Raw genomic sequence first — 25,851 nt, forward strand, 5'->3', positions numbered from 1 at the left:
TCAACCCAGACTGTGATCTCTCTCTCTCAAGTAAATAAATAAATCTTTAAAAAAAATTTTTTTTAAAAAGAGTACGAGAAATAGTTACGTTTTCTGGTAAACTCGTATTTCTTGAGTAGCACTATATCAATATAAAAGTTATAGGGAAAAGTTGTCAAAGAAGGTCAGCTTTCCCTGGGTTAATTTTGTACAAGTAAAACATTACTAAAATAAATAATTTTGTATATGTAACAAATCCACTGGATGGCATCTAAAACAAACAGGTCAGGTAAGTTTTTTAATGATTCATAGAACTCATGATATTACAATGTGGCACAACCATGCAATCATTCAGTCAACTTTCAATCTGATGTTTAAATCATAAAATACAGGTTTATAAAATAACAATAAACAATATCTAAGGGTAAATAGCATTTCTCCAAAAAACAGGCATGATGCAAGTGTATGTCAATGTAGCTTAGGTAAAATGTATTTATATGTCATCTCCCTTTTATGTTCCAGTTCACTAAACAAAGTCTTACTAAAATCTTCTGTTCTACCTGGAGTACATTACTACATATTAGAATATGATATGTTCTTTTTACTTAAGAGCATTTATCTCTAAATTTCACATGCTTTTTTTCTATTTATTTTTTCATTTTAACAGTATTAGCTTTAGTGTTAAGAATATTCTCTCTTTATCCAGATTTGCACTTTTCCAAGGTAGATTGAAAGATTTTGAAGATTTGTCAATGACTCTGATACCCATATATGTTCTTATACCAAAGGGAACACTGGTGAAATCCTTATGGAAGAATTATGTAATATATATAATCCAACAGAGAACTTCACTCCCCTTTATTCTGTGTATTTGTTATTGAAACAAATTAGCTACATTCATTCAGCCTTACCATCAACTTGTGGTTTTTGCTTTTCCTTCTTTGTCTGAAGACTAATTAAGACTCCAGACAGAAATTAACTCTGAAAAACCGAGTCTTAGAGCCTTATAGAAAGAACTGAACCAGGTACTGTTCACTATATCACTACTGTTATTTCTTTCTTTAACTATTGATAATTCAAGACATATACTCATGGGAACAGGCTTTGGAGCTTCACTCAACATTACTTAGTCAACCATGAAACTGCCCTGGAGAACTGATCCGGGGCATCTTAGATGCTTTTGAGTTCAGAAGCAAATGATTCCCAGGAAAATCATTCTGCCGAACCAATATCCAGTAGAAAAAGACTTAAGTAAAAGTAGGATGTGCTAAACTAATGAAGGAAATGTCATGTAGCATTTTGCGGGGGGGAATATTTTTGGAATTACATTAGTCTACATGTTCTATTTTCTCATACATATATAAGGAAGTTCTTTATCGTTAAAAATCTATAATTCTCAAATTACGCTTTTGTAAACTGAAATTGAAATTTAATATTCTTTAAGTAGTATCTGGTTCTCACAATTCTAAATTTTAAAATTCTGGTCTTCAGAATTCAGGAACAAATACTTTAATTGAATCTCCTTTTCATAGCAATGTAGGTTTTTGCATAAAGCCAGTACAAACTTATCCTTCTTTGTACATAAAAAAATCATTTAACAAATATTTATGAGTCCATACCTAGAGTATCATACTTGAGAATAAAGCACATTTAGTGAGCTTTGACAAGCCCATCATTAAGGAACAAGCATTGTACTTCATGTGTGGAACCAGTGCCCACAAATCTTTCTTAGGAAATGGTCTGTTACCTGTCCTATGGCTGTCAGGTTCCTAGATTTAATAGCAATGAAGATCAGGAATCTCAGCAGTTTGTGGAGACTTTAAGGAGACAAGAATTTAGCCTAATGTATAGATACTACAGGAGAAAACTGTGGACATTAATTTCTTAGGCTTGGTTTTCTAGAGTCAAAACACAAGAACCAATAAGAATTTTTGCTGAATAATTGGAATAATTGAAAATGCCACCTGAGATTCCTTCTAAAACTTCTAGACTGAAGATAATTCTCTGGGCTTGTCATCGTTCAGCACCTGTAAGACTAGGTTCACTAATACACTCAGAGGCTCATATCTTTAATTAAGACTTCTTACTAAAGCTATGTAAATTAATCAGGCCAGAACACAAAGTGATAGCCTCTTTTTTGTGTGATCAAAAATAATCCTTAGAGACTTAATGATAACTTGAAAACTTCCCTGTCCTGTATATCGTTTGTTCTGGTATTTTTTTTTTTTTGAAAGGTAAAATCATAACCCTCATACAAATATGAAATGAATACATAGCAATATTTATTTAATGTATGAGAGAATAACAACATATTCCAATAGTGTCAAAGAAAAATTCAAAGACCAACATATAGGGGCACCTGGGTGGCTCAGTGGGTTAAGCCTCTGCCTTCGGCTCAGGTCATGATCCCAGGGTCCTGGGATGGAGCCCCGCATGGGGCTCTCTGCTCAGCGGGGAGCCTGCTTCCTCCTCTCTCTCTGCCTGCCTCTCTGCCTGCTTGTCATCTCTCTCTGTCAAATAAACAAACAAACAAATAAATAAATAAAAAGACCAACATATATGTAGACAAGAAGGATGCTGACGTAGAGTTACAAATAAATGCAAATTGGCTTCTTTTGGTAGAGGGGTTGGTGAGGGGAAATCAATTGTCTCTCCACAAGACAGAATTCATTTGCATGTTTATAGATAGAGTCATTTGCATTGCTAGTTATTAAAACTAACAGAGTTGTAAATAGCTCAAAGTCAATGAAAGGTAGAGATAAACCTGAAGGGTGCACTAGAATGGATACTTAATCATCACTGATTTATATATTTAGCCCATTTCAAGTCTTTCAGAATTTTTTCTGACACCTATGACATCCCATTTTCCCTCTTTTTGTAGAGGGCTTCTGAGCTCACTTATGGAGTGTGGATTGGTTCCTCCTCCCTTTCCCCTGAAAAGACTTCCTTAACCATATTAGTCCTAAGAAATCCCAATAGGAGTACTTCCTTCCCACCTTCCCACTTCACAGCTGAGCACAGTTCCCCAGGGACTACCTCGACAGTCTCACATACCCTTCCTCTGAGGCTCCAGTTGGCTGGCTCCTTGGGGAACGCTGAGCCTCAAAAGAAAATATTGACATGAAGTAATAAACGCTTTAAAGGCAGCTTATGTCTCCATTCGTGAAAAAGAATGAAACTCAGTGTTATTTTAATAATTTAGCCCCATCCAAGGGCTATCCAATTAGACAAGCACCCTAAGAGTTGGGCCACTCAAAAGTACATGGTGTGCAGGCTGGGGAGAGAGGAAGACCCTGGCAGTTCAGGAGCCTGGCCTTTTCTCCAAGCTTTCCCTAAGAAAAGAACCTTCTGTCTCTGCCCTAAGGCACTTCCTTTTGTTCTCTGTAAACTATTTCAAGAGCTACCATCTATTTCAGTGATGTTAGGCTCTAAAGGCAAGGTTTGAAGTCAAGGCATCTTGGTTAGTTAGAGTCACTCCTTAAAGGCATCGCATAGATATATGCAAATATATGCAAATAGGCCACACAATGGATTAATTAAAGTAAAATCTAGTAGTCTTAAATAGACACCAAATAATAGTCCTAAGAGAGGCAATTAAATCTATTGTTTACAACCACTCTTTTGTTAGCTGATTTTTTTTTCCCAAAATTAAGAGGCAAATCATTTTCTTTCCTACTCTGACAGAAAGGCAAAAAACATTGCATTTATTATCTCCATCATTGTTGTCCAGAAAAATATAGTTGAACAATGTCCATTAACAAGAGGAAAAAATAATTCGGAAATGGGGTCACGGCTAAGAAGACTTTCAGAGTCTGACCACTCACCAATTCAACCTCATCTCCTCCCTCAACTCCCCCACTCCCCCACCTCTACCAAATGTCAGCCCCCCATATACTGAACTTCTGGCAGTCCCACCATCCCATCATCTCCCAATCCCCCCCCCCTACCCCGGTGCGTCCATGCTATTCCCTCTGCTAGGAGAAAGAACACAGAGCCTGCCTTCAGGAACACCCAACGCAGTCAGGGGAAATGACAACCAGCAGGCAATTATGTAACCCAACATGCTCAGTGCAGCAATGGAAATGTGAACAGAGCATGATAGGAGCATGAACAGGAGCACCTATGGCAGGCAGGTGGGTGGTCAGAGAAGATCCTAAAAGATATCACACTTGAGCTGAGGACTAAAGGAAGTATAATTGCTAGAAAGGACACCTAAAGTAGAAGATTTTATAATCTGTATTTGGAAGAGCTACAGGGAGTTTTGGGTGTGAATGGTATGAGATGAAGGGCTGGGTTGGCCATTGTTATAAGATAAACTGAGGCATGTTAAACTTTTAAGAGTCTATCTGAGCAATTCCAATCAGGCAGCAACAAACTGGAAGCAGTTAAGAGCACACTCCACCTACAGAAGCTCAGGCAGAGACTTTTATAGAAAAAAGGCAGAAGTGAAGTAAGGAAATTATTAATAACTTATTGCATAAAGCCTAGTTGGCTGTTTGTGACTGGTTATCCTTGGGTTTTGATTGCATAACCTTGAGGCATTTATAGGCTTAAATTTTTGTTTTCTTACATAGACCACAACGTCTTTAGTGCCACCTCAATCTAATGGCCTCTTTGTGTAATTAGCCTAATACCATAATATGGAGGTTGCACTTATTTCATCCACTAGGGAGAAGGGAGCCACTGAAGAGCTTTCACTGGGTGATAGGATAAACTTCTCTTCTAGGATCCAGCCTCCTGTCCGCATCTTCACAGAAGGAGAAAGAGCAATGTGTTAAGAAAATGATACCAAGTTCAAAGGCTGTTGATAAAGTCCCAGAACCTAAGTCAGGTTCGGTGGGGTGAGGTTCGGAGCTGACGACTAAAGAAAGAATTCTTAAGACATCTTTGGTGCAAAATGGTGGTTTATTAAAGCACGGGGACAGGACCCGTGGGCAAGAAGAGCTGCTGCCCCGGGTTGTGAGGAGTGGCTGGTTATATACACAGGAGTCGGGTAGGTGAGGACAAAGGGGTGTTTAGAAGGGCTATTGGGGCAAAGAATACTATCAGGATATTGAAGGCTTAGTTGCTATCAAGTAAAGACAATTGAGAGTCTCCTGGTGGAATGTTACATTCCTGCTATCAAGCATCCTTGTTAATGAGATTTAGGTTTAGAAGAAATTTAACTTTATTTACTTTTCCTTCTACCTCCACCTCCTTCGGTTTTTTATGGAGGGGAGGGTGACATTAGGGCTTGAGGAACTGAGTTCTGTGTCTTTGGAAATTGGGCTATTGATAAGGTAACTTCTTTGTTGTAATCTCAAGGACATTTGCAAACCAAGGGAAACTCCTGTCTTGCAGGATTGTGATCTCAACAAGTTAACTATTTATCATTTTATGGCAGTCAGGGGTGCCTGAGGAATGCTACACATATGGAGGGGAGCGGATGAAGGGGGGGGTGCAAGGCACCAGCTCTTGCTTTGTCCCTCAGCCAGCCTCCTGCTCCCTCATCACTGTTACAGTAATACTTGGGAGAGACTGTGGTGGCTTTCATTAAGGCAGTTGCTGTGGTCAAGAGAGGGGGGCACATTTTAAAGATATTAAGGATGGAGAGATTTAACTGGACTGATGATTAATTAGAATATGAACAGTGCTAGGATAAGAAAGAACTAGAAGTTAACTCCCAGGTTTTGTGCTTGGAAGTTCTGTAGATATCGGTATTCTGCACTGAGGTAGAGGTAGAGGAGGGGAAGATATTGAGCAGTATAGTAAATGTATTGAGAAATAAGGACTTGATGTCCAAGAAGCAGATGGAGTGTGAGCTTAGTAATAGTGGAAACATAAGAGATTAGTTGCCAACACAGGAAAAAAAAATAATGGTGGCCAAAGTAGGGCAGTGACAGCAAAGATTTAGAAGCGATATATTCTAGATATATTTAGGAAACAAATTCTTTTTCTCCCTTCATTCTCTAACCATTCAAATACTAGTCACTGGCCCAAGACTATGTTAATTGTCTTTTTTATGAAATGAGTAATCACAAGCCCCAAAATTTTGGATGCTGAAGACTTTGGCTTGTATTATCAATATCTTTTTCAATTCTGATATCTAGAGCTTTCTTAAAGTTCTTACAAGAAATAGATCAAAGCCCTCCCATTTCATGGGCACAATGGGGTGATTTAACCAAATTGCATTACCAGTTGGCAGCAGACCTACAGTCAGATGCCCTTCTAATACTGTACCTTTCCACCACACTCTGCTACTGCTGACCTTTCAACCTGGTATTTACTTCTAAGTATTTAACACAGCCTTCTAAAAGTATACAGAACATCAAGAAGCCACACTTGAAGCCATCCGACCTTATCCCCCAAGGTACATTAGAGCTCAGATCATGAAATGAATAGTTACTTACTTATGCAGAATCAATATATTCCCTGGCTAAGATGAGTGATTGTTTTTGGAAAGAACATAAAAGAGATCTAGAGTGAGTGCCACTGACAGATAGAAAAGCAAAGCTGGGGAATGGGACACCTACAGTAGAACAGAGAGAAAAGGCCGGCTTCAGTCAGGCCAATCCCTCAAATTCACAGCATGGCTCACCCCAGGGAAGAGTGGAGACATGGAATTAATATAAGACCTTGAGACTAATAACCTGGAGATGGAAATATTCAGGAAACCCCAATTTCTAATCTGGGTCCCCACATTCTAAGTGTCCTCTGAGTTTGGATCAACATCTTCATCAAACAATTTTTAATTAATTAAAATTATATTTATGTCCCAAGTTGGGAGTTGACATCCACCCAAGAACCTGATATTCCAATGGAAAAATTATAATCAAAAGGGTAATGTGGTCTTAGATTAGGGTAAAAACCACATAATGTGTATAGTTTACCCAAATCCCTAAAATGGGTCAGGTTTATTCAAATTATTTTATCATGAAGTGAGAAAATGAAACAGCCGTATGAATATAATGAATCTAAATTGAAATGCTGTATTCTTTATGAACCACTTCTCCTTTCAAACTATGTCAAGAACAAGTGTTCGCTAAATGCATTCCTTTTAGAAGCTGTCTTAATGTGGAAGTGAAATACTGTATATACTCGCTATTTCCATGGTAACTATTTTCTTACTAAATGGAAATAGCATAATCAACATTTAAAACTTTCTATTTCCTGAAGCATTCCTCTTGTGTGAATGTGTTTTATACATAAGTTACATGCAGTGTCTCCCCCTTTTCTTTTTCCTTTTTTTTTTGAGAGTGAGAGAGAGAGAGAGAGCGCACGAACAGGGCTCGATCTCACTACCCTGAGATCATGACCTGAGCGGAAATCAAGAGTCGGACAATTAATCAACTGAGCCATCCAGGCACCCCTATTTTCTCCTTTTAATTAAAAGTAATTTTGTTAAATTTGGCAGCTATGTATAGGAAGAATGATATAGTATATTTGTTGCTCGGTTGTTTATGAGATATATTGCTTTCAGATTTAAATATTTTGCTATAATAACTGACATATTTCTTTTCTAAAAGTGTTAGAATTCAGAGCTTTGAAAAAGATAATCCAGTTAGTATATGTCCTAGATGCGTTTGGTAAACACTACAAGAAATGTTTCATCTGTGCTAAAAAAAAATAATTTTTAGAAAAAGATTAAATCCTATCTCTCATACAGATAAGAAAATGAATATGTGTTTAAAAATTTTATTTCACTTATTATAAAAGAAGTAGGTCATAAAGGTTCTCTCTGTGAACAAACCTTGGTCAAGTTCCTCTGAGCCCTGTGCTCAACTAGGCCTCAGCCTCAGGCCTTAGTCCATCATGCCCCAATGTCTTCTAGTTCCCGGTGTTGGCAGGGGAACAACTGTACCTTCTAGTTCTCTTTGTCTTTTGCAGCCAGTTAGGCATCAGCTCTCTCTGCTCTGCAAAGTCCGTTATCACCTGTCCATCTGTTTCCTGACCTTCAGAATTTGATTCATGTCTCCAATCAGCAGTCTACTTTCCTGTTCTTTTTGTCCTTGTAGTTCATTCCTACACATTCCTTTACTGTCATTCAAAGGAGCTTTGAGAAGAAATAGAGACAAATGTCTGTATTTAATTTATATGTTTAAACAGCTTTTTGATGATTGATCAGTACTCTTTATATTTTTAAGACCTCAATTTTTTTCTGTCCCACATTTTGCAAATTTTCCCTCAATTTGATATTTACTTTCTAATACTGAATATAATGTTTTTTGATGTACAGAACTTTTCTGTTAATGTAACAACACCTACCAGTCTTCATAGTAACACTTTAAAAAGCCCTCTGCACACAAAAGCCAGACAAACATTTATTTAGAGTGATTTCTAGTTCACCTAAAATTCAATTGGTTTGTTTTTGACTTACCTAGTGTTGGGTTCTGGGTGAGTTATTTCAGAATGGCTATTTGTGTCTTGCTTTGTTTTGTTTGAACTTGCAGTGTACTACAATTTTAAGTTGTTGGCCACATTTCTATACTTAAAAATCACTTTCGATACAAATAACACCCCTCCAAACACGGAACACTTTCCAGAACATGTAGCCTGAAGAAATTTTAAGACTCATGCCTTGTCCTACCCCAACTCTCATATCCAAAGAAAATGCCAAACTATTGCTAAGTGTACTTAAAATAAGCTAGTTTTTCTTGCGATGAATGCATTAATATTTTTCTTTAACTTCCAAAGTTACCAACTAAAGTAACTTTACAGCCTCAAAGGTCACTTTCAGTTCAAAGAGAGAACTAAATCCCAGCCCTAAAATACTTCATAGTCATCATGAGTAGAATGGGCAGTTCACAGTTGCCAGAAAACAATTCTGTCACCCAACTTATTTTAGAAAGGAGCACTAAATGAATCCATTGAGTATATGATTAAATTGTTGTTAGATAATGACATCCCTCCAATAGCTGATAGAATGTGAAGGAAAATTTGTTTTCTCTATTCACAATATTCTGACACCAAATGTGTGGGGTTTTCCCTCACATTAAGTAATTTCCCAACTGGACACCCAGGGGGTATCCTACAATCCAATTCTGACACTAACTACACACCTAGAGTTAAAGCAGACCCCACAAGTTAAGGGCTCAGTTCCAAAAGATGACTCTACTTCAGACACCAGTCGCAAATCCTAATTGCCAACTGTACTGCTGACCAATTGGCTATAAATTGAAGATTCCCTACATCCCCTCCTCATATTGAATAATACGCTGTAACTGCTCACAGAATGCAGGAAAATATTTTTTTATGTTCCTTTTTATTATAAAACATACAGATGAATAGCTAGATAGAGATACCCAGGGAGAGAAGTAGAAAAATTCTGAGTTTGAGGGTTTCTGTCCCATGCAGTTTCAGTGCTTCACCTGCCTGGCCCAGGGATGCCATCACCAAACCAGGAATTCTACAACCCTTATTTTTTAGGAGTTTTGGGGAGGTTTCATTACATATGCATGATTGAGGAAACAATTGGCCATTGATGATTAAATCAATCCCCAACCCCTCTCCAGGTCCAGGAGGCTGGTGGATGGGGCTGAAAAATTCTAATTACTTGGTAGGTTCCTTTGGCAGCCTGCCCTCATCCTCCAAGAGTAACTTCAATAGCATAAACTTAGGTATAATTGAAAGGTTTTTACTGTGAATAACAAAAGATACTCCTCTCTTCCCTGTCTCTCAGAAAATTACAAGGGTTCGGGGAACTCTGTGCCAGGAACCAGGGAGAAGACCAAATATATAGCTCATTATATCACAATATCCTGGGTTGTGAAACAAACACTTAGTTGAAACAATTTTAAGAGGTACAATGAAAACATGTCAGAGACTACTTCAAATAAGGACAGTTGACATACTTAATGACTCATGCATGAATGAAACAAGCCCTTCACATCTTTTCTCCAGGCATAATCCCTTAATGATCTGATTGGGGACTATTAAATCATTAGAGATAGGATGACAAGCATGCTTCACATCCCTTTGAAACCTTCCAGCACTATGCATGCACTCTGAAGTGTCTACGGACAGTAAAAGGGAGGAAAGCACTAGTTTTCCCAAGACAATGGAAAGATTTGGGTGCTGATCAGGCAGTACATCTACAAGAGAGTCCAAAGGTAACAGGGCAAGAGATACCAATGCTAGGATACTGCTCCCTCAAATCACCAATTTACTCCTTGCGCTAAAACCTAGCAATCCAGTGAAGTAACAAAGAGCAGGAAGACCACAGGGATTGACATGCAAATAAGCACTCCTGGCAACCCACACGGACGGGAGGAATGTTTCGAGTGCTCATTTGCATGTCAGTTACCAGAAAGTATTTTCAGTTCACAGCCATTTTAAAGCCCTCCTTGTCAGAGCCTGGGAACAAGCTGAAGTGTCTGAACCAAAGTGACCAGGCAATGAGTTCCCTTCTGTAACTCATAAGAATACAGTATGTCTTCTTTGGAAACAAATATTCTCTCTCAATGCTTATCATGCAAACGGAGCAGAGTCTACCCACTAGTGTGTAATATCTCTTGTTGAAGAAAAGGTCTCTGACCACATCAACCTCTTTTCTGCCTTAATCTCTGATTTCTGAGGTCATGGAGCATCCAATTGAGCTCCTCTTCTCGGAAAGAGTAATATCTCACTCTTCTGTTGCAGCATCTGCTTCCTATTTATAAAGGGTACACTTTGAGAAAAGAAATGTTTCTTTCTTTAATCCACAGCAGTATTTATTGCTTCAGGGGAATTCCAGTCTTATCCTTTGGCAAGCTCACAGCTCTCAATTTAAACAAGCAAATCAAATGCATTTTCTCTCCTTCCTATGAAAAGGCTATTGTTAGCAGGACTTTGTCTCTCAAGGATAGCCATTTTAATTATTTTAAAACAAACAAAAATTAAACAAACAAAAAAAGATAATCTTAAAGTCCTGAATCTACCCTAGAAATTTCTTTCCCACAGCACCTTTGTAATCAGCACAATTCAATCAACTTCCACTATCGTTGTTCTTCAAGTGACCACTCTGGGTGAGCTGTACTAGTTGTGAAGAGTATTTACTTCTAGACTTCAGCCTCCGACACTTACCAGAAAAAATAAAAGGTGGGTCCATATGATAATGTACATTAAACACTTTCTAATACAATCTCATAAATAGAATACAGATTTCTCCTTAAGGACAGAGCACCAGGAGAACTATAGGTTGTATGATGGTGAATAGAGATGTAATTTAGGATGGTGTGTTTATTAAAAACAAACAAACAAACAACAACTGGAGACCAGTTATTTTCCAAAAGAAAATCTTATTCTAGATAATGATCATTTCATTTTAGTATGAAATCAACTGCCTTCTTAAGGCAAAATCCTGCCCAAAGCCACTGTGATTTTGAACTCTAGAGAGAAATCAACCCCAACTGAAAACTGCCCTCTTCCACACAATCTTATTTTATAGGGAATACAGCTTCAAAACATGGTGTTTCCCAAATACTGGGGATAGATAGATACTATAATCAAAATAAGACAAAAAGATGGGGTTTACTATCATATATTAAATAAATGGTGGACCTTGGCTACTTTTTTTTCCTAATTCAAAAATTTAAACACATTTCAGTGCAACATTGACTGAAATAACATAAGGATTTTTCCTCTCATTTTATTTTGGCTCCCTCTCATTGCCAATATTTCTTGGTCTGCCATGAAACAGGACTTCAGAGACAAATTACAGAAGAAATAGGATAGTTGTGGATCCCAAAGAAAGGAATAGAGTTGAATGGCATGAATACATGGGGTTGGGAGAGAAACAAAGTGAACTAAACAAAGGGAAATGTCCTAATCAGAACACATCTAGAAATGTAAATCTAGTCAAGGCAGCTCAAATAGAGGTGTCACAGGATCTAGGGAACAAAAAATTCACTGGGAATGGAATATGGGCACCAAGATTGCTCTTCATTTCTCAAAGCCACATGGCTTCCCTCAATTCTACCTCTTTGCTCTGACCTCTAGTTTTCCAACTTTCTCTTCAAAACTGTTGTTTCTTCTTTTCTGAATCATTAACAGGTAGGTGGCTCTGGTTCTGCCTGGTACACATTCCCACCCTAGGTCAATAAGACTAATTATTTCAATATGAAACATTTCCTTCATTTTGATTGGCCCCATGTAGATCAAGCCTCCATCCCTTTGCAGTCAGCTCTGGTCAAGGGCAGAATCATATGGCAATAAGGTTGCCCCTTCTGGACTATATATGAAACAAGATATTTGAAATGAGGCTGTAAGAAGGTACAAAATGATAAGTGTCTATATATTCTGCAATGGAATAAACCTTGCGGATTAATACAGAAATAGCTACTTATTTATCCGGCTTAATTGTTATCTTGTGAGGCTGAATTTGAGACCAGGCAGTGAAGAATGAAAACGAGACTGATGTTATAAAGTAATGAAATACGTTTCTATAAGAAATCAAACTCTCCTGAACAACCAATACATCAAAGAACATACTGGAACTTATGGGATGCAGCAAAATCAATTTTCAATAGCCAAGTTCATAGCAATGAATGCCTACATTAAGAGCAAGAAAGATTCCAAATAAAAACCTAACTCTATGCCTTAAGGAACTAAAAAGCGAAGAATAAATCAAGCCCAAAGTTAGCAGGAGCAAGGAAATAATAAACAAAATTGACAATCCTTTAGCTAGACTAATCAAGAGGGGAAAAAGAAAGGATGCAAATCAACAAAATTATAAATGAAAACAACAACAACAACAACATTACAACTGATACCCCAGAAATTCAAAAGATCATTAGAGGCTACTTTGAACAACTGGGTGGCAATAAACTGGACAACCAAGAAGAAATGTAAAAATTCTTAAAAACATACAGTTTACCAAGATTGAATCAGGAAGAAATAGGAAATCTGAATGGACAAATTACTAGTAATGAGAGTGAATCAGGTATCAAAAATCTGCCAATGAAAAAAAGCCCAAGACCAGATGGCTTCACTGGTGAATTTTACCAAACACTTAAAGAATTAACACCAGCCTTTCTTAAATTCTTCCAAACAAATGGAAGAGGGAACAATCCCAAACTCATTTTATGAGTCCATCATTGTCCTGATACCAAAACCAGAAAAGGAAATGATTAGAAAAGAAAGCTACAGGCAGCCAATATCTCTAGGCCAATGTAAATGCAACCATTCTCAATAAAATATTAGTAAACTGAATTCAGCAGCATATTAAAAGATCATTCAACATGATCAAGTGGGATTTATTCCTGAGATTTAAAGATGGTTCAAGAGGGACGCCTGGGTGGCTCAGTTGGTTGGACAACTGCCCTCGGCTCGGGTCATGATCCCGGAGTCCCGGGATCAAGTCCCGCATTGGACTCCCAGCTCCACGGGGAGTCTGCTTCTCTCTCTGACCTTCTCCTCGCTCATGTTTTCTCTCACTGTCTCTCTCTCAAATAAATAAATAAAATCTTAAATAAAATCTTTAAAAAAATAAATAAAGATGGTTCAACATATGCAAATTATCCAATGTGTTACACCGCATTAACAGAATGAAAAAGAAAATCATATACTCATCTCATAGACACAGAAAAAGCATTAAACAAAATCCAACATCCATTCATGATAAAAGTGCTTAACAAATTAGGCATAGAAGGAATATATCTGTCTATAATAAAGGCTTAATGGTGAAAGGCTGAATGTTTTTCCTCTATGATCAGGAATAAGACAAGGGTGCCCATTTTCAGCACGCCTATGCAATATAGTACTGAAAATTCTAGCTAGAGTAATAAGGTAAGAAAAAGAAATAAAATATATCTAAATCAGAAAGGAATAAGCAAAACCATCTATTTGTAGATGAATTTTATTTATAGCAAAATGCTAAAGACTCAACTAAAAAATTATTGTATCTAATTAATGAATTCAATAAAGTGGCCATATATAAAATTAACATACAAAAATCAAAAGCGTTTCTATACATTAACTGAAATTTCTGAAAAAGAAATAAAGATCTCATTTACAATGGCATCAGAAACAACAAAATACGTAAGAATAAATTTAAATAAGGAGGTGAAAAATCTCTATACTGAAAACTACAAAACACTGATGAAAGAAATCAAAGAAGACAGAAATAAATGGAAAGGTATCCTGTGTTCATGGATTGGAGGAATTAATATTCTTAAAATGTCAATACTGCTAAAAGCCATTTATAGATTAAATGCAATCCCTATCAAGATTCCAAAGACATTTTTATAGAACTAGACAAAATACTGTTAAAACTTATATGAAAATGCAAAAGACCTTGCAGCCAAAGAAACCCAATAAAGAACAAACTAGGAGGTATTACATTTCCTGATTTCAAGTTATATTATAAAGCTAGTCATCAAAGCAGTATGATACTGGCATAAAAATAGACAAATAGGCCAAGAGAACAGAATTGAGAGCCCAGAAATAAACCCAAGCATATATGGTCAACTAATATTTGACAAGGGAGCCAACAATACCCAATGGAGAAAAGACAATCTCTTTAATAAATGGTGCTAGGACAACTAGATATTCTCACAAAAATTAATTCAAAATGGATTAAAGACTTAATTATGAAAGGACTAGAAGAAAAGAAAGGGCTAGAAGAAATCATAGGAACATAGTTCCTTGACATGGGTCTTGACAATGATTTTTGAAGATGTCACCTAAAGTACAAAATAAAAAATAAACCAATGGGATTACATCAAACCAAAAACTCCTGCACAACAGAAGAAATGACCAGCAAAGTAAAAAGATAACCTACAGAATGGGAAAACATATTTTCAAACCATATATTTGATAAGTGATTAATATCCAAACATGCAAAGAACTCATATACTTTAATAGCAAAAAAATAAATAACCAAATTAAAAAATGGGCAAAAAACCTAAGTAGATATTTCTCCAAAGAAGATATACAAAAGGCCAATAGGTACATGAAAAGAAACTCAACATCACCAGTCATTAGGGAAATGCAAATTAAAACCACAATAAATATCACCTCATGCCTATTGGTATGGCCAATCATCAAAGAGAAAAAAAAGATTAAAAAGCTGGCATGGATGTGAAGAATGTGAAAACTTGTGCACTATTAATGGGATTGTGAATTGACACAGCCATAATGCATAACAGTATAGGGGACCCTCAAAAAGTTAAAAATAAAGCTACCATGTGATTTCACAATTCTACTACTGGGAATATATCCAAAGGTAATGAAAACACTCAAAAGATATCTGCACTCCCATGTTTATAGCAGCATCATGTACAACAGTCAAGACATGGAAACAACCTAAGTATCCATCAATAAATGAAATAATAATCTATTATATATATATATATATATATATATATATATATATATATATATATACAGACACACACATACAGAATGGAATATTAACCATAACAAAATGAGGAAATCCTAACATTTACAACATCACTGGGCCTTGAGGGCATTATGCTAAATGAAAGTTTGACAGGTGGTGCCTGGGTGGCTCAGTCCTGTAAGTGTCTGCCTTTGGCTCAGGTCATGATCCCAGGACCCTGGGATTGAGCCCTGCACTGGGCTCCCTGCTCAGCGGGGAGCCTGCTTCTCCTTCTCCCTCTGCCTCTCCGCCTTGCTTATGCTCTCTCTCACTCTTTCTCTCTCAAATAAATAAACTCTATCTCAAATAAGCTCTATCTCAAATAAATAAAATCTTTTTTTTTAAAAAGGCAGATATATGGGGCTCCTGGGTGGCTCAGTGGTTTGGGCTGCTGCCTTCGGCTCGGGTCATGATCTCAGGGTCCTGGGATCGAGCCCCACATCGGGCTCTCTGCTCCGCAGGAAGCCTGCTTCCCTCTCTCTCTCTCTCTCTCTCTCTCTCTGCCTGCCTCTCTGCCTACTTGTGATCTCTGTCTGTCAAATAAATAAATAAAATCTTAAAAAAAAATAAAATAAATAAAAAAGGCAGATATAGAAAGACAAATACTGTATGATCTTACTTATATGTGGGCTCTAAAAACAATCAAACTCATAGGGAAAAAAAAGATCATATTTGTGATTAGCAGAGGTGTGTGGTGGGGGGGAGTTGGAGGAAGGTAGTCAAAAGTTACAAACTTCCAGTTATAAGACTGATAAGTCCTAGGGATGTACTCTACAACATATACAACAAAATAACTATAGCTAATGCTCCTGGAACTTGTTAAAAGAGTGAATCCTAAGAGTTCTCATCATAAGGAAAAAAAAACTTTATTCCTTTTTTTTTCTTCTTTCTTTTTATTGTGCATATATAAGTCTATGGATGTTGGTCAGATCTATAGTGATAATCATTTCACAATATATGTAAATCAAACCATCATGCTTTCTGCCTTACACTTATACAGTGATGTATGCCAATTATTTCTCAATAAACTGGGGAAAACCATTCAGTTAATGAAGCAGCATGACAGCATTCAAAATCAAAAGCAGGATTCTCTGGAGAATGGGCATAGTGATACGGATAGGAAGACATGCATATTATCTGTTTAGAACAGAACATTAATTATAGCTTTGTTTTTTATATAAGGTAGAAATGAAGAAGAATGCCCATGGTTACACCTTGAAGACAATAATGCCCATATGCTATGCTAAAGAAATAACTCTTTACAAAATACCATAAATAAAATAAATAATACTATTTCTATTTAAAATGATTAATCATGGGTCAGAATGAAGGCATTCTTAATGGGTGTCCACAGATCACAAACGCAGCTATCCTCAGATACAAAAACAGAAGTATAAATCTCTGATCTCTTCCAGATTACGATAATGTACTTATGAAGATGAATGAATCCATTTCTTCTATTTGATATGAAACTCCTTAAAGGTAAGAGGAAATACAGTAGGCCCCTCTCCCTTGTACCCATGGTTTTGTTTTCTAAGGTTTCAGTTACCTGCAGTCTAGAAGCAGTGACCTGCCTTCTGACTGTCCTCAGAAGTAACCTCACACTACGTCACAATACCTACTTCATTCACCTCACTTTATCTCATCGAGTGAACATATCACCATCTCACATCATCACAGGAAAACCAAGGGGGAGTATAGGACAATAATAAAGTTTTGAGGGGCGCTTTGGTGGCTCACTCAGTTAAGCGTCTGCTTTCAGCTCAGGTCATGATCCCACGGTTCTGGGATCAAGCCCCACATCTGGCTTTCTGCTTAGTGGGAGCCTGCTTCTCTCTCTCCCTGCCGTTCCTCCTGCTTGTGCTCTCTCTCTGTGTCAAATAAGTAAATAAAACCTTAAAAAAAAAAAAAAGAAAAGCTTAAAAAAATTTTTTTGAAAGAGAAACAAAGACCACATTCACATAACTTTTATTATAGTTTATTATTTTGTTATAATTGTTTCATTTTATTATTGTTAATCTCTTACCATGGATAATTTATAAATTAAACTTTGTCATAGGTATGTATGCATAGGGAAAATACATAGTATATATAGGGTTTGATACTATCTGTGGTTTCAGACTTTTACCAGGGGTCTGGGAATATATACCCCACAGATAAGGGGTGACTACGTAAAATTCTTTGTAAGCAACAAAATTAGTAAACCCCAAGATGTTAAGTCACCTTTATTTAATATTTCAAATATATATTTTACCAAACCAAGAGTACTCACATTTTGTTTTACCTAGAACTCATTCAAAGCAAAAATTTTTAACTAATTCTCCATCCCAACGGTTACAATATTTTCCAATGTGCTTTAAGCAATAATAATTAACTTGGAATTGGTATGCTAATGGAAGACTTGAAGGGAACTTTTAGAATGCCTTTTTCCAGATCTATGGCTTTGAAATTGCCTTGACATTTCACATATTGACCTAGGATGTACATAAATAAGTTTACATATATTTATGCTTATATACACATGATATGCATATATGCAATACTACATATATATATTAGGTATGCATATATATGAAATAAAAGTTTTACAAAACAGTACTTATTCTTCCTATACACAATATTCTCTCCTATTTTACTACATTCAATTATATTTCCACTTTTAAATTACATTGATCACAACCTATTTAATTGATTTCAAAGCCGTTAATAAGTTGCAATCTAAAGTTTGAAAAACACTGCTCTCAGACAATTAAACATTGTACTTTACTTCAGGTTTCTTCAATTAGTTTGATACACATATGGACAGACTGTTTCACTTAGGAGGTGATAGCCAAAACCAATATATGACTTATATTGGGTCTATAAACTCATAAATGTTCTTCCTAGTAACCCATGCAGGCTTTCTCTATAAATTAGTGTGGTTGGTGTCATTGTAAATCTTATAGGCATTTCCTTTATCTGCAGAAAGTATCTATTTTCAAATGGAGAAAAGAATCCCCACTAAAAAGCAAACTAAATCACACAGTAAATCTAATAGAAAGTGATTAATGGGATTGGTTGTCAGCATAGTCCAGCTTCCTTCCCTCAAGAAGTGTGAATAGGACCTCAAATCCATCTTCATTAATATGTTACCACTTAGTGTGGTGTTCTAGAGATACATTTGCTAGTTAATAATTAATCAGAAGAGTCTTTACTAATAGTGGAAGAAGGGATAATGCATGGGTAGATCTGCCCTGCATAGAGAAAGATTTCCAACAATGACACCAGATATAAGAACAATGGCCTTTATGAAATCTGGATAGCATGATAGATTTTTAAGAGTGCAATCTTCTTTAGAAAAACAAGTTTTAGTCTTACTACATGAATAATAATAATAATAATAACCTTAAATCTTCCCTATCATAAAATGCCCTGTGCTTACCCTTCAGAATGTTCATCATGACTGTAATTAGTTACTTGATCATTCATTTTATGTCTGCTATCCCACCTAGTTGGATAATTAATTCTCTGTGGAATGCACAGTGCCTAGCTGAGTGCTACCACATCAACCATTTTCAATAAACACTTGCTGACTGAAGGAGTGAATGGAGGAATGAAAGTGAATAAACATATTAGAAGGTTGATGATCATGCATTTTCTCTTCCTTCTTCTAGGAATATCCTTCCCACTTTCTTTACCTGAGACACTTCCATTCATTCTTTTTTTTTTAAGATTTTATTTATTTATTTGAGAGAGAGAGATCACAAGTAGGCAGAGAGACAGGCAGAGAGAGAGAGGGGGAACAGGCTCCCCGCTGAGCAGAGAGCCCGATGTGGGGCTCAATCCCAGGACCCCGAGATCATGACCTGAGCTGAAGGCAGAGGCTTAACCCACTGAGCCACCCAGGCACCCCTCCATTCATTCTTAAGGATACGGTGCAAATGCTACCCTTTCTATGAAACTTTCCCTGATCCAGTTACTCTTCTTGACCAGTCACCTTACTAGACCATTGTTCATTTTCTTTGCTCCTATTTCACTGTGTATTACTCATCTCTAAGAGTGTCTGTTGAATTGTACTGTTACCATTTCTTTGCATGCCTATTTTTGGCTTCCTCCACAAGACTGCAAAGCCCTTTCAGAATGAACATCCATGAACCGAAAATTAGAAGTTGGGCACCTTATCTATAGTACTTTGCACAGATGTTGACCATAATGAACTGTGTCTGTCAAAACCGATAGTTTCTGGAAATGTAATGTCATTTAGCTAGTCTACGCCAAGAGGGAATTATTACAAGGTATTAGGCAGCTAACAAAATGTCTAGAAGAGGCAGGCTGTGTAGCTTGGGAGCTACTCAACCAACAATACTCAGTTGAACTGAGTAGAACACTCAGTTTCTCTATGATCCTGTTCTAGCTGAAACCTCACTGCTGGCCAATGACAGGATCTGTAGTTCCTTTGTCAAAGTTTCTCCAGAAGAACCAAACATTTCACTACCAAACTTGCCAGAATATTCAGTCTCCTGCATATTTACACCAACCACTTACCACTCACTTCTTTCCAAGTCTCAACTACAAAAAGGAGAACATGCACCACTCCAGAAGGTACCATCACAGCACAGAAAGCCTGTAAGCCATATACTGAGGCACAATTCACACAAGTTACATATGGCTGAGGAAGCATAGCTCATATGTGAAATCTTAACCTTAGAGGAGTCTAAGAAATGTAATTTAACCTTCCTGCCTCAGTGGTTCAGGAAGTCATAGTAAAAGGGGCAGGAGTGGGTGATGAGTGAGCCACTTTGCAGTTCCTCTCACATACATGCCTAATAAAAGTCAAGGAGGGAAGGAACACATAGAAGGTTGAAACATGAAGATCATCTTTTCTCCTCCATATTCTGCTATTTAAGGTTTTCAAATTTAGCTTTTGAGTAACAAAATGTATCATTATTCCTTCAAAAATATTATTTATGTTCTTCTTTTCAGGCAATTATTTCCTTTGTTCTGTCTTTAGCATATCACCTTTTTCTAAATGTTTCTAATGCTCATACCATCTACGTACTTTTTTCAGTTTGGCATGTGATTTGACATATATTGCATTCCTTTTCATTTGTGTAAGAACATGAACCCTCTGATTATAACACATAATGACTCTGACTAACAACAACAACAAAAGATCCTCTCAAATGTAAAATCATAATTCTAAGTTATTTCCATCAGAACAGATAAATTGGACATAATTTCAATTCCTTCTTCTGTACTTGATACCTTTATAGCACATTAGAGACAACAATTAAGTTATCTAATTTTAGTATATTATATATAGCACTCTTTTGTCAAAATTCATAAGCCAAAATAAATTAATTTTTACATGGGTTTTAGTTTTTGACCCCCAAAGATCCAGCCCCAAATTATAGTGAATTTCCAACTCATGACTTTCATGCACCCAGACTGCATTTCCAAGGATAGAAGTATGCTCAGGGATAGGACTTATTCTATCCCTATTCAGACGCTGACTTCTTGAGTGATACAAGTGAGATGTATAAGATATAGTACTCTAATTAAGTGTAATAAATAAACTATAGGAAGTGTTAGAAACTCACCCACAGGACAACCTCCCACAATAAAATTATTTGATCCAAAACTTCAATAGTGTTGTTGTTGAGAAACCTTGATAAGCTGAGACCTGGTATATGACTAAAATTTTGCTTGGTGGAAGGATAAGGGGAAGATAGAGCAGGGATCGTGGAATGACAGAAGACAATGTTCCAGGAAGTGAGAACCATTTACATGAAGAACCTCCACACTCCCTGATTCACCAATTTCTCTTTTATTGTTGTAAAATGCACACAACATAAAATTTACCATTTTAACCACTTTTAAGTACATAGTTCAGTGGCATGAAGTACTTTCACATTGTTGTGCAATGTGCACGTTGTTATGAACAAGGGTGTATAAGTATCTGTTTCAGTTCCCAAATTCAATTCTTTTGGATATATACCCCAAAGTCATTCATCAATTATTTTTATGTCTCAGCTAATTTCCTGGCATCACTGCAGTACTTGGTCTATGATAAGAACAACACCCACGATCCTTCCCATCATGACACTTATATTCTAGTGAAGGAAAACAATAAATGAATAAGATCATTTCAAGAGAGTTCTATAAAGAAAATAAAAGGAAGTGATGTGGTTGAATATTCCAGTTGAATATGACTGGAACTTAGAGTGCTAAGAAGGGAGCCATAAGTTGGAAAGGTAGGAGAAGCCAGGTAAGAACCCTACATATTTATGGGCAATGAAAAGTTCAGGGGAGCTAAATGAATTACTCAATGTCACACAGCTAATAAATTCTACAGGCCAGGCCAGAACTCAGTAGCTCTACCTATCCTTACTCTATAGATTTTCTTTAGAGCAGCAAAGTTGGATGAGGGCAGATGTTTCTCAAACACAGCAACCTGCACCCTACCTCTCACACATCTGATCTTTTCCATCTGCTCTCATGATTCCTCCAGAATCAACACTGTGAACGGTAAGAGGACATTTTAATTTTCTGCTCACCCACATTTATTCTATACCCAGATTTGCTGCTGGTATTCCTCTTTGCTTATTTACAGAAACCTCTCACAAGTAGAAGATAAAATAGTATATTGATTCTAAAAAGAAATGTCACATTTCTCCATAGTCCAGCTTTAAAATAAACAAATTCTATTCTGTTAAAAAAAAAAAAAAATCACGTCTGACCTGAGTAAGTAATATCTGACAAAATAGTGAAGCATTCTGTCGAACAATAAGAACACTGTTTCTTCTAACCCTTGCTTTCATTCAAGGTCATGTGCAACTTACATAAATATTACATGAAACCTGTTTTGCAAGAAATCACTGCCTATGACGATTTATAGAGACAGAAATACATTGGCAGAGTCTACCCTTTCAAATGCTATGGGCTTTTAATTTCTACCAAGAGGAAGAAAATGATCCTTTTTCACTAGGTAAACAGAGATATTTTTTCATGTAGGATTAAGACCTTAACACAGCTAATGTGTGCAGCCAAGATTTATCAAAGGTTCTTTACGAAAGAATGTGTCAAGGGACAAGATGTGTTGTAATTCATTTCAAAATCCAAACCTCATTGGTTGGATAAGCAAGAATAAGTTATAACACAAGTTTATATCAAGACAAATATATAAGATATTTTTCTTCTTTATTCTCATTTAATCTTTTGCTGTAATGTGAGCTGTTATAGAATTATATAGCAAGTAGTTATTCTTGGCTTTAAAAGCGCTTTATAAAAGAAGGCCAATTTTGCTGAATATATTTGCTCCATCAACAATTAGTTGCTGAACAACTATTATGTGTAAAGCACTTTAATAGGTGCTATTAAAATTGTTATATGTCATTGTGAAGCAAAACATTTTCCTACATATATTAGGTGATTGGTCTAGTATAATAAAGAAAAATACCCTGTATGAAAAGATTTAACATGCTTTAAAGAAGTTTTACATTATTATCAAAAATCCCAGAATTACTGCCAAGAGACCTCTTATTTTTATCATTTAGAATCAACCTCAGATACAGCACTTTACAAATACACTGTTTAATGTAATACTACAACAAATAAAAAGGGCTTTTCATTGCCTTTTCCCTCTCTTACAGTTCTGCAGCCTCCTTTTTGCTTATTCAACACTCAACTCCTTTTTATGAAGTGCTGGGCACTGTGGATATCTTGAGGATACAAAGGTGAATAAGAAAGACAAGGTTGCTCTTTCGTTAAGTTGGCAGTCTGGTTGGAGTGACAAACAAATGACATGAAGTTCATAGACACTGTGACAGGGAAAGTAGATGTTACATTGGGGCACATAGCTGGAACGCTGAAACCAGCACAGGATGGAAAGAAGGAAACGGGGAAATGACAGGGAAAGCATTCCAGAGGAAGACACAAGTATTTCACCCCTTGTGAGCTTCTCCATAGTCTCACAATTACCACTGGGAGAAACCAGATTTTGAACCGAGGTTTTGAACCCCATTCCATGTGACTCTTCTGTAGCATACTGCTAACTTCCTCCTCATCCCCAATTGGCTCACTCTTGTTGGAGTTGGTCTTGCTTTCTTAAATCTCTTACCTAATGAGCCTAAGGGGGCCCAAGGGATTGTGCTTCCCAGTATATAATGTTACCTCCATTACTCTCAATTTTTTGCTTAGTTTTAGGAGTGAATTTCAATTTCTAGAGAGACTGGAGCATTCTTCTGAATCCTGGCAGGTTTGCCCAGGTCCCTGACTTTCTGTCTAGTCCTTGCCAAATTCTCCCAATCTCATCCCTACCCTTCCCAGGGATCAAGTTTCCAGTGCCCCATAACTTTCATTATGGGATAGGCCCAGAAAAATCTATCCAGTTGAGCCTCAAGGAAACAAATATCATTTCATGAGAAAAGTAGCCATATCCCCATGAACACTGTAATACAGCAGACACTGCTAAGCGTCCCTCCCTTGGGGTAGGATGTGTATCTGTAAGTGTAACAAATACAAGTCATTTCAAGCTTCCTTAATGAAAAAAAAATAATAATAATAATTGGAAAGAAGTTGTGTAGCTCAAAGTGAAGTGAAAATCTAAAACACCGAAGTCCAGAAAGACCAGAAACCAGAGCTGTTCTGGGTACTTCGGTTGCAGGAATAAGAGCACCAAAACCTAACCACTAGACCACCAGGGATGCTGGTAGCAGGAATGAAAGGACAGTCTCTTCAGGAGGCCACTGCTAGGACAAATACATTCCCCAGTGTATTCCCCAATATTTATACTACTTTGAATACAATGGGGAATGTATTGAAATTGAATATTTGAATACATTCAATTTGAATTCAATTTAATTCCTTCAATTGACTATTCATTCATTTTCCTTCAATTCTAGGGAGAAGGCATCAGGTTGGCTAAGCTTAGGCCATGTGTCCACCATTGGCCAGAAGAAGATAGGTACCACTATTGACTATATCCTGTAAAAAAGAAGTGTTTATCCAAACCACATTTGGAATGCCGTGATCACAAAAAGGGAGAAAAGATACTGAGCTGCCAAAATAAAATTGTCCACTATAGGAGTCACTCTTCTTGCTGGATGAGTTCTCAGAGTCCCAGTCTTGTGGATTCCTAGTCTATACCTTTTCTCTGTGCTTAACTGGATGAAGTTTCAGCATGCCTTCTAATTGGTTCCACATGGTTTCGAAAGCTCTCAATATATGAATACCAGGAGTCTTTGAAATATAATTCTCCAATAAGAAGTAAGCATAAATAATGGAAAAGAATCTATTTTTCTCCAGAATGGTAGATTTCTAAATACTAGAAATGTAAATAACAATGAGAACCCACAAAGAAACCTCTTTTTTATTAAAAAAAAAAAAAAGAAAAAAACAACCCTGTATAGTCATATCATTTAGAGCAACTCCTTAAGGAAAAAAAGTCATGCCCTGTGCCTTTCCCAGCACTCAATAGTTAGCCAAAATATTAACTAATAATCCCTCTGTCTATTGCGCTCAGAATCATTTTTTTTATTTTATTATTTTACAGTGATAAATATTTGTTTTATTTAAAATTATAAATACAGGGGTGCCTAGGTGGCTCAGTCAGTTAAGCATCTGCCTTCAGCTCAGGTCATGATCCCAAGGTCCTGGCATCAAGTCCCACATCAGGCTCCCTGCTCAGAGGGGAGTCTGCTTTTCCCTCTCCCTCTGTCCTTGCCCCCAACTTGAGCTCTCTCACTCTCACTCTCACTTTCCCTCAAATAAATAAATAAAATCTTTAAAAAACAAAATAATATAAAATAAAATTACAAATACAGAACACCACGTAATTTTACAAAGATTAGAACTCTGATTTCTAATTTCCATTATTCTCCTCTGTATATTTAAAATTTATAAATATGTATTGGCTGTAGAAGATGTTTTTTTAAAAAAACTAATACTCAACACACTATCTCTTAATATTTATATTACATATTGATCTGTTTTCCTATTTAACCATTTAGAACTCCTAAATTTGTTCAGAAAATTAACTCTCACAATTACTGTTAATTGTTCTTGCATTTTACTTTTGCATTGATAAATATTATGTATACTTCAATCGTTTTTTGTTAAAACTGCAACTTTAAGTTTTTATTTTAATTCCAGTATAGTTAACATACAGTGTTGTATTAGTTTCAGATATATAATGTAGTAGTTCAGCTATTCTGTACAGTATTCAGAGCTCATCATGTTAAGCATACTCTTTAATCTCCATCACCTATTTAATCCACCTTCCACCTATCTCCCCTCTGGCAACCATCAGTTTGTTCTCTATTGTTAAGAATCTGTGGGCCCCTGGCTGGTTCAGTCAGTAGAGCAGGTGACTCTTGATCTCAGGGTTGTGAGTTCAAGTCCCACAATGAGTTTAGAGATTACTTACAATCTTACAAAAAAAAAAAAAAAAAAAAGACTTTCTTGATTTATCTTTTTTCCCTTTTATTCCTTTTTTAAATTTTTCCTTTATTATCTTTTTATTATTTCTTTTTTATTTCTTAAATCCCATGAATGAC

At 36.5% G+C, this 25,851-nt stretch overlaps 1 long non-coding RNA gene across 1 annotated transcript in view; it reads left to right on the top strand.

The window, feature by feature from the left end:
* Nucleotides 1–24,382, top strand: part of LOC106003603 — a 57,906-nt gene extending 33,524 nt beyond the window's left edge. Inside the window, exons 2-5 of the long non-coding RNA XR_001176198.2 lie at nt 10,897–11,034; nt 16,732–16,798; nt 22,948–23,031; nt 24,199–24,382. This is a non-coding gene — a long non-coding RNA (uncharacterized LOC106003603). The remainder of the gene's footprint in view (nt 1–10,896; nt 11,035–16,731; nt 16,799–22,947; nt 23,032–24,198) is intronic.
* Nucleotides 24,383–25,851: the final 1,469 nt, after the last annotated feature.

Source organism: Mustela putorius, unplaced genomic scaffold (genome assembly GCF_011764305.1).
Source record: "Mustela putorius furo isolate JIRA1106 unplaced genomic scaffold, ASM1176430v1.1 tig00003942_pilon_pilon_pilon, whole genome shotgun sequence".
NCBI lineage: Eukaryota > Metazoa > Chordata > Mammalia > Carnivora > Mustelidae > Mustela > Mustela putorius.